Source organism: Spinacia oleracea, chromosome 2 (genome assembly GCF_020520425.1).
Source record: "Spinacia oleracea cultivar Varoflay chromosome 2, BTI_SOV_V1, whole genome shotgun sequence".
Taxonomy (NCBI): Eukaryota; Viridiplantae; Streptophyta; class Magnoliopsida; order Caryophyllales; family Amaranthaceae; genus Spinacia; species Spinacia oleracea.
The window spans coordinates 52806519-52816502 of record NC_079488.1 but is presented as its reverse complement, the minus strand read 5'-3'; the positions used below and the strand labels follow the sequence as shown (position 1 = coordinate 52816502).

General features: G+C 33.8%; 1 pseudogene; it reads right to left on the bottom strand.

Moving 5' to 3' along the window:
- Positions 1-6687: 6687 nt before the first annotated feature.
- Positions 6688-7785, bottom strand: LOC110802977 (F-box/kelch-repeat protein At3g23880-like; annotated as a pseudogene).
- Between the last annotated feature and the right edge of the window lie 2199 nt (positions 7786-9984).

Below are 9984 nucleotides of genomic sequence, written 5' to 3'. Positions count from 1 at the left end.
CATCGAAAAGAGACACATTACGACGCACCCTTGAGAGGTGCGTCACGGTTCTCAGAAAACTAACCACTTTGACTTTGTTATTTCTCCTTTTTATTTAACGAATCTCAATTATGGGACAGGATACGTTCTGTTCGATTTATGTATCGATTGCGACAGAACGCGTGAACAATTTCGCAGCGAGAGGCTTAGGCTAAGGGTTGGAGTCAATACTCAGAATATGAATTGTGTGTTGTTGTGTGTTCCTTTCACGTCGAATTTAGGGGTCTATTTATAGGGAAGAGTTCGTGGAAAGATAGAATTGCAGAGTTCTAATCCACAAAGAATTAGGAAAAAACACGTACCCAGGTATTTTCAGCGCCCAGGCCTGGGCGCCGAAGATTTCGGCGCCCAGAGCCAGGCGTTGAAAATAGGGTCTGGGCTGTTTTCTTTAGTCAGATTCGGATTCCTGAAATCCGTAGAGTTTGAGATTAATTCGAGTCTTTTAGCGCGTATTAATTTTATGACGGAATGCGTCTGGGCCCGTTACGAACTCTAGGCTCGTTAGGATTTTAATTAATACGTAACTCTTATTTTCGAATCATATTAGGAATAGGATTCTCGCAGTTTTCTATCTCATTTAGGATTTATGTTGGAATGCAACACCTAATTCTGACAGGTTTCTATCCTTTATGATTTGCCACTTTTAGAAGCTACCTTTTACGACATTTACTATTTTTAGCAGGTTTCCATAAATAGCAGGTTTCAGGTGAAATGAAAAGGGGAATTGAGATTCGTTTATTTTATAGGAGATGCGTTGTCCAGTGGAGATTTATGCTTTCATCATCGAACCTTTCCCTTTCGGGAATGGGGACAAAAGTAGGTGGCTACAAAGTTGGGCTGGCTTCTGCAGGTGGCTGTATTACAGATTTCATCTTCTTACAGTGTTTAATTACATGGAATGACATGATGAATTCATTAATGGATTATGGTAGCCATAAGTTGTGCTCCAATGCAATCAAGAAATCAAATAATTCAACAAGCCATTATCAAAATAAAGAAAAAAAACCAATTACAATCTAAATTCTCACTACCTAGGTAGACCAATTCAGAGGAACAAAAACCCATAACCCATATTAAACAAATCGTAATTGAATCCAAACCCTTCATCCCCGCAAAACCAATTCAAGGAAATTAAACCAAACATAAATCAACAAAGTTTGTGATGAATTACTTTAAAATTTCGATTTCGAAGCATCGTAGGGCGTAGGGCGCAGGACGAAGAAAACGCCGCCGTTTGAAATAAATCGCTACCGCCTGAACGAACTCGCCTCCATGTGAAGGACTTTGGTAGGAGGGTTTCGGCGTCCACTGAGACTCTTGGGGTTTTGAGGTTTTGCAGATTGAAGACTGAAGAGAATCCGAGGGAAGAAAGAGTTAGGCGGTTAACTTTTTACTTGTTCCTTATAATAAACGGGAAGTTTTTTTTCCCCTATAATAAACGGGTAATATGATAGCGCAGCTGATTTAAGCGCTATAATATGTGAACATATGACAATGTTTTTTAGATAAGTGTTATAATATGTTATTTTTATACTTTTGATAGTAGAAGAGGCAAAAGTGCTATTAAAAAAACGCTATTAAATGGCATTTTTGTAGTAGTAACCCTGCTAATATATGACTATGATTAATATTAAGTGATATTATATCATGTATAATAGTAACTATATATTTTTAATAGGTACTATGTTATCATTATGTTATTTTTATGTTCTTCTTTTTTGTACTATATGTTATTAGTAATAAGAGTGACTATATTATTATGACAGTAACTATATGACTATAACAATTATAACTATATCTATAATTCTGTGAGTATCTCACCATCATAATTTCTAAGAGTTATTGTATGATGTATAATAGAAACTATATGTTTTACATAGTTACTATGTTATTTTTTCATATTTAAATGTTAAATTATTAACTTAGTTTATATATTATTGATTCAGAAATACAAAGATGATGCATCCAGAATTGAAGTCGTGCAAAGAATAACTTCTGCAATGAAAACAAAAGCAGGAGAAGAAGAAGAAAATTCAAACAACAATGAAAACCAAGGGCGTGGTAGAGGAAGGAGAAGACGCGGACGTGGAAGGAGAGGACCTGCTGGTGGAAGGAAGGGACATGGACGCGGCGATTAATATTTTTTTAGTTCAAAAAGCATTTGAGTTTAATGTGGTGTATTTAATAGATGCAAATAATTAGAATGTCGTAGCTAAAAACAACTAACCATGTAGTTAATGTTTTTCTTAGTTACTGTTCAAGAGTTACAATTACTCTTACTTTTGACATACTTACTCTTTTTTGTTTCAGTAATTATATGATATATAATAGTAACTACTACCTCCATTCCTTAAAGTTCATTAGGCTTTCCGTTTTAGTCCGTTCCTGAAAGTTATTTACACTCTACTTTATTGCATTTTTACCCTCATTTGGCCAACCATAACTGTAACAACCCACACTTTTGAGCTTCTATTTAGAATTACTTATCTCTCACTAATTACACTTAAAATGTGTTGATTATGCTAGAAGTAGCAAATATTGTGAAGCTTGTCAATGTGTGTGATTTGAAATGTAAATGATTTGCTAGAAAAAACAAATATCTCTTAAATATTTGATTTTGTGCAAGATTTGAATTATCAAGGATTTCTAAGAAATACATTTTATATATTACTATTTGATATTATTTCCAAAATAAATTATCGAGAGCAATCCGTATTTGAGTTCGTTGTTCCAAAAAGGAATAATTTTACTGAAATGTTATGAGGCCATAAAAGAGTATAATAGGTTAAGATCTCTTATGTATTTATAGTTGATTATAAGGGTTAATTCAGGTTTTGTTTTGTAAATTGAATTCTAAGTGTAATTAGAGAGAGATAAGTAATTCTAAATAGCAGCTCAAAAGTATGGGCTGTTACAATAACTTACCACTCACAATATTTTAATATTAATTTTCATCCACTTACATTGTTAGACAATTTAAAGCCACTCATTTTATATTTGTTACCCCATCATCACATGTTCACCAAAATTCCTTAATTACCTTGCAAATAGTAAGCGTAAAGATCATTTAGGAACGGAGGTAGTATATATAATAGAAAAAGTTATTATATGACCTCTAAAGCATCGATATCATATTGTTTATTATATACTACGTAATATAGTAATTGTTCTATAGTTAATTTTTTTTTGTATGATATAGTTACTCTTTGGATTGAATAGTTATTCTTATCGAAATGGTCATATTATTATTTTGTTCATAGTTATTATTCTGAAGATATAGTTACTTTATTGAACATATAGTTTCTATAATTTACTCTTTTTGTCTGCATAATTACTCTTATTTTTTATATAGTTACTCTTTTTGATAATATTAACTATATGATATAATAGTAACCACAAAATAGGAATAGTTACTTTATGATATAGAAGAGTAACTATTTCTATACGATAGAAATATTTACTACTTCCTCCATTCCTTTTTGATGTTCTTGTTTCCATAAATAGCGTTCCTATTTGACCTTCCTGTTTCTATTTTTGGACATGAATTTTTACCATAAATTTATACACCATCCCTTATTTAATTCATTCACATTTCCTCATTCATCCACCCAACCCCACTTTTATGATTTTTTATTACTTTAATAAAAATATCTTCTATCTCCTTCATTTCTTTATTACTTTCCTTTCTTTCTTTATTACTTTCGCTTACACCCAATCATTACTCTTACACACAATCATTACAAGATTCCATTTTTTTATTTTCCACCCCAAACTCCAAATAGGAACATCAAAAAAGAACGGAGGGAGTATATGATATAAAACATTCAATATCTTTGTGTATACATAATTAAGTAATTCGATTCTTATCAAAATGATATCAAAAAGTTATTGTATGACTATTAGAGTCAAACTCCGTCTTGAAAATGGATTGGAAACTCCGTCTTATTTTACCAAGGAAGGCCCCATTTTCTTCAAAAAGGACTTGCAATAATTAAACTAATTACAAACAAATTGATGGTGCCCAAACCATATTTAAATAAAACTATAGTGCATTAGACCATATTTACATTCAAATTAATGGTGCGCATACCATATTTACTATCCTATTTGGGCCATACTAGTCACTTTCCGCAACCTGCAAAACAATACATTTGCAATATACAATTCATCCATTCATTTATCAATGAATGGCCCACTTTTCAAGTTAGCAGAAAAATATGTATCACATAGACATTTGCAGCAACTAATCAAGGTTTTAACATTCTACAAATTATTCAACCTTATTAGTTCTAATCGAGTTGTTAAACTTAAAGGAATAAGGACCTAATCAAGAGTTTAAAAATTATGAATAAAAGCTCCCACTCAAACCAAGAATTTACATGCTTTACTAACTTTAAACATAAAATGTGTTTCCTAGTCCAACCGGAAACTACAAATTTAAGTAAAATTTAAAGCTCACATAAAACAATTTTAAATCCCTTAATTATTTTTCAATTGATTAAAATTAATTAATTATAATTTTATCAAGGTTATAATTTTATTAAATAATTAGTATAAAATTAATTATAATAATTTAACTAACAAAACTAAGTTCCGGGAAAAAATTACAAGCACGAAATTAAATCGTTGCTCAACGAAAAATTAAAACGAACCAACGGGCTAAGGCAAGGCCATAGGCATAAGCCCATACCTCACCAAAGCCACGTAGCAGCAGCGCCCATGGGCCGTGTGCACGAGTGCATCGCCCATGGCCTGCTAGCTTGGTTGGTCATAGCATCGCATCGCAACAAGCCTTGCACACGACAACCATTGCACGAGGCAACACTCGCTGGCGCGAGCCAGCGCTTGCTGGCGTGTTTCCAGTGCTCGTTGGTGCCATGGCCTGCGTTGCTTGCTTGCCTCATCTCGCCTCTCGTTCACTTGCACACACACACACACTGCTCAGGCTCATAGCCCTCGCGCACGCGCTCGTGCCTTACTCGCTGCCATAGCACCGCATGGGAGACGAGCTCCCTTGCTCGTCGTCGCATGCCCGCACCATTGCAACACCCTTTAAGGCTAACACTTAGATTTCCATTACTTCGTGCGTGCAAGATCGTGAACATTTTTTAAAAATCGAAACTTTCATAATTAAATTTAATGGCAAATTAATAATTCATATTAATTTCATAAATTTAGGCGAAAAAATTAAAAATTTATTAAATAAATCAATTTCCGATTACATGATTTCTAGGGATTAAAAACTAGATCATAAAATTTTATAATTTCCAAACTTTAACAAATTTTATGTTGATTTTTTAATCATAGGGACCCAATTAAATTACTAATTATGAAAATCATAACAAATTCTAAATTATTAGAAATTCAACAAATTAATTATAATTACAAATTAGGTTGCATAATTAAAAAAATTCAGACTTTAAATTTGTTAAATATATATGCAGTAGGTCAATTATAAATTCAAGATTTACATACAAGAAACGTATATATTTAATTTAACAAAAGTTACAAATTTTGCATTCGAAAAACTAACACCTCCGAAAAGTCATAGTTAGTCTTCGAATTTGGGAATTCAGGGTTCGGGAACAAATCTATGATTTTTGTCAAAATTTTAAAACGTCGTTGACATGCGAAATTCACTATAAAAACATCAGATTTCGACCATTATTGACAAAACGGCCGAAAATCCTGCGAACATATAATTAAATAATAGCACGCATTTGCAATTAATTACATCCACGAAATTAATCAGCCCTTTCATTCTTTACAAATTTATAAAACTTAATCCATGTTAACTATAATTGATTATAGATTTAATTAGAGACTCGTGATACCACTGTTAGCTGATGTACTTCTATAAAGTAACATGACGATTTGCTCCTTATGTTCCTGGACTGATTTCTTTTAGAGATTCGTGTTTGTCCTGGTGTAACAACTACTCTGGGACGGACAAAAAAGGAAAGTGTAACAACTAATGTGCGACGGAGGGACACTACTACAAATCATCACTCGTGCCATGGTCTTCACCATGGACAAGTAGAAACTTTCTGTGGTTATGCTATGTAGCCACGGAAATTCCATCATTATACTCCCGTGGCACAAATGGTCGTGGCAAGAAATTTGCCACGGAAAAAACATCGTTGTGGAAATAATAATGTTTTTATAGACGGGAAAACCTGTGGCAAATTATAGTATTTTGCCAGGGAAAAAGTTGTGGCAAAATATGAAAACTCGTGGCGAGGGGTATTATCCCGTGGGAAGTAATATCCCATAGCCACGAAAAAAAACAATGGCAAGAGTACAACATTGACCGGTGAAGTTGCACTTGTACGTGGATCAATAAGTGCTAGTCCACCACCCTTAATTTGTACGTACACAAATGAACCCACTGTATGTGAGCCCTAAAGTTGTGGTGCAACATTTAGCCATCTCCAGATGCAAGTCCAATATATACAACTTATTCTAAGATTCCCAGTTGTTATATTCTTGGAACCTCCACAGCTCAAATATATACACATCCACAAAAACAATTGCACTGGAAAAGAAAAAGTATATACCCAGAGATTTAATTACCTTCACCGTCATCATCAACCGTGTCATCGGCTTTTAACAGAGAACAGGGAGAAACAAGACTCTCCAGATAATCTTTCATCTTAAAAACCTCTGATTTGGACCCCTTAACAAAACAATGACCAGCGAAGTTACACTTGTACGTGGATCAATAAGTGCTAGTCCACCACCCTTAATTTGTACACAAATGAACCCATTGTATGTGAGGCGTAAAATTGTGGTGCAACATTTAGCCATCTCCAGATGCAACTCCAATCTATACAACTTAGTCCAAGAATACCAGTTGTTATATTCTTGCAACCTCCACAGCTCAAATATCCATTCAGAATCATATCTCCCCCTATGTACCTTCTAGTCATGAACAAAGGAAATACACAGATAATCATGTACCCCTATTACCCAAAGCAACATATGAGTGAAACACGCAAGCATCATAATTGACAAGGGTATCTTTTCAAATATTTCAGCACCGAGATCAAATTTGAGAATGTGGGTGTTGTTTACGAGGTAATGCAATGTGTTGTCCATGAAAACTGAGTTAGACATCGAAATGGAACGAAAATATTCATCACTAACCTTTATTAGGTTCCATTGATGATTCCACCTTGAAAATGTCGAAATATAACCTTTATAAACTGAAGTAGAAGAAACCAGGAGGATCGTGTAGTTCTTTAAGGAGTGGACATAGCCAAACCAGAAAGAATCTACATGAACATAAACGGACTTCCCACCAAAAGGCAATATGATTTCCTTGCCTATTTTGGTGAGAGGGTTCCAAAGATACATATAATGTTCACTTGATCTCCCATCCTGGATATAGAGACAAATAAGGCCATTGCATGACCCAATAAATAAAATAAAACATCCATGAAACTTGTCAAGTTATCTCCAACGGGTTAAGTTTACGCCCTTAGTAATGTCAGTTTCGTTGCTGAAGTTAATAGATGATAGATTATTAAGAGGTAACAAAGCTATGGTGATGTGTGGAGTTTCAGTGTCTGTAAGATAAGATATGGCGAAACTAGGGTTCGAGATTAGGGTGTTCAATCCATTGCATACACACCTGACCATCCCTAGTGACCTTGGCGGCAATCGAAATAGGATTTGAAAGAGTAAGTCTTCAGTTAAACCCATCAACGGGCTTGCTTCACATTTAGGTTCTTTGATATCTTCCATAGTAAATTAATTAGTGTCGTGTTCTTCTGACAAAATAAACAAAATCTTACTGTAAGAAACTACAAATTCTCACAATTCCTCCAATAACTTCACAAGATCACAAATTCACAACAATTCTACACTACAATATCAGCAAAAGCATAAAATCTACAGAATTTTGCAATTGAAAAACTATTTGAGTAAAATAATAAGAACATGGATTATTTTACCTTAATATCTGAGAATCTAAAGGAAATTGGAAAGTAGCGGCGGCATGCAAAAGAGAAAATACTAATGAATTCTGATTGCAGAGAAACAGGCGAAGAATACGGTGGCAACGCACCGGCGAGAGAACGCTAATTAATCTACTATTTTTTTTTATAAAAAAATTGGTGAAAATAAGGGGAGAAGACCTAATTAATCTACTATGGAAGGAATTGCGAATGCATGTAAGAGGGAGAAATGAGAAAACAATGGATTTTTAAAGAGCTTAATTTTGTTTTTATGTTTTTTTAATAGTTCAAGAGTTTAATTATTCAAGTTCTAAATGTATTTTAGGAGTCCCCGTATTTAAAAACTAGATTTAGCCCGTGCGATGCACGGATTCTATTAAATTCTTAAGTAAATATTTTTTTTCTATATATATCAACTGCTATATTTTATATATTAGATTAGATTACGGTTTGATTTTGGATTGAATTTCATTTTAGACTTATTTTTTAATTATTAGAGTGTTTGATTTTGTGATACAATTTTATTTTAGATTTATTTTTTACGTATTAGAGTGTTTGATTTTTGATAGAGTGGTATATACGTATTATTAGTAATTAATTAATAAAAATATCCACGTGGCACCTAATTATTTATCTAGGTGACACTCGAGTTTTCAAATTGATAAAAAGTTTCGTAATCTTATTTTTCAATTGCCAAAACCATTAGATTTACTATGTGGCGCCCTAATATTGGATTAGTGTTTGATTTTGGACAGAATTTTATTTTATTTTAGATTAGTTTTTGATTTTGCATTGAATTTTATTTTAGATTTATTTTTTAATTGTGAGAGTGTTTGATTTTGGATGGAGTTGTATCTATTATTAATAATAAGTAGATGTGATAAGATTTAGTCAGGTATTTTTTTTAATTGAATGAGGGAGGGTGTGGAGACAAACAAAATTTGTGGGAAGAGAGATAAAATATAATAATTGTGGAGTCATTCCTAATTTAAAGGTGTAACAACTACTCTATGACGGACAAAAAAGGAAAGTGTAACAACTAATGTGGGACTGAGGGACACTACTACAAATCATCACTTGTGCCATGGTCTTCACCGTGTGAAAAGTAGAAACTTTATGTGGTTATGCTATGTAGCCACGGAAATTCCATCATTATACTCCCGTGGCACAAGTGGTCGTGGCAAGAAATTTGCCACAAAAAAAACATGGTTGTGACAAAAATAATTTTTTTATAGACGGAAAACCTGTGGCAAATTATAGTATTTTGCCAGGGAAAAAGTTGTGGCAAAATATGAAAACTCGTGGCTAGGGGTATTATCCCGTGGGAAGCAATATCCCATAGCCACGAAAAAAACTATGGCTAGAGTACAACATTGACCAGTGAAGTTGCACTTGTACCTGGAACAATAAGTGCTAATCCACCACCCTTAATTTGTACACAAATGAACCCACTGTATGTGAGCCCTAAAGTTGTGGTGCAACATTTAGCCTTCTCCAGATGCAAGTCCAATATATACAACTTAGTCTAAGAATACTAGTCGTTATATTCTTGCAACCTCCACAGCTCAAATATATACACATCCACAAAAACAATTGCACTGGAAAAGAAAAAGTATATACCCAGAGATTTAATTACCTTCACCGTCATCATCAACCGTGTCATCGGCTTTTAACAGAGAACAGGGAGAAACAAGACTCTCCACATAATCTATCATCTTAAAAACCTCTAATTTGGACCCCCTAACAAAAACAATGACCAGTAAAGTTGCACTTGTACGTGGATGAATAAGTGCTAGTCCACCACCCTTAATTTGTACACAAATGAACCCACTGTGTGTGAGCCCTAAAATTGTGGTGCAACATTTAGCCATCTCCAGATGCAAGTCCAATCTATACAACTTAGTCCAATAATCCAAATCGTTATATTATTGCAACCTCCAAAGCTAAAATATCCATTCAGAATCATACCTCCCCCTGTGTACCTTGG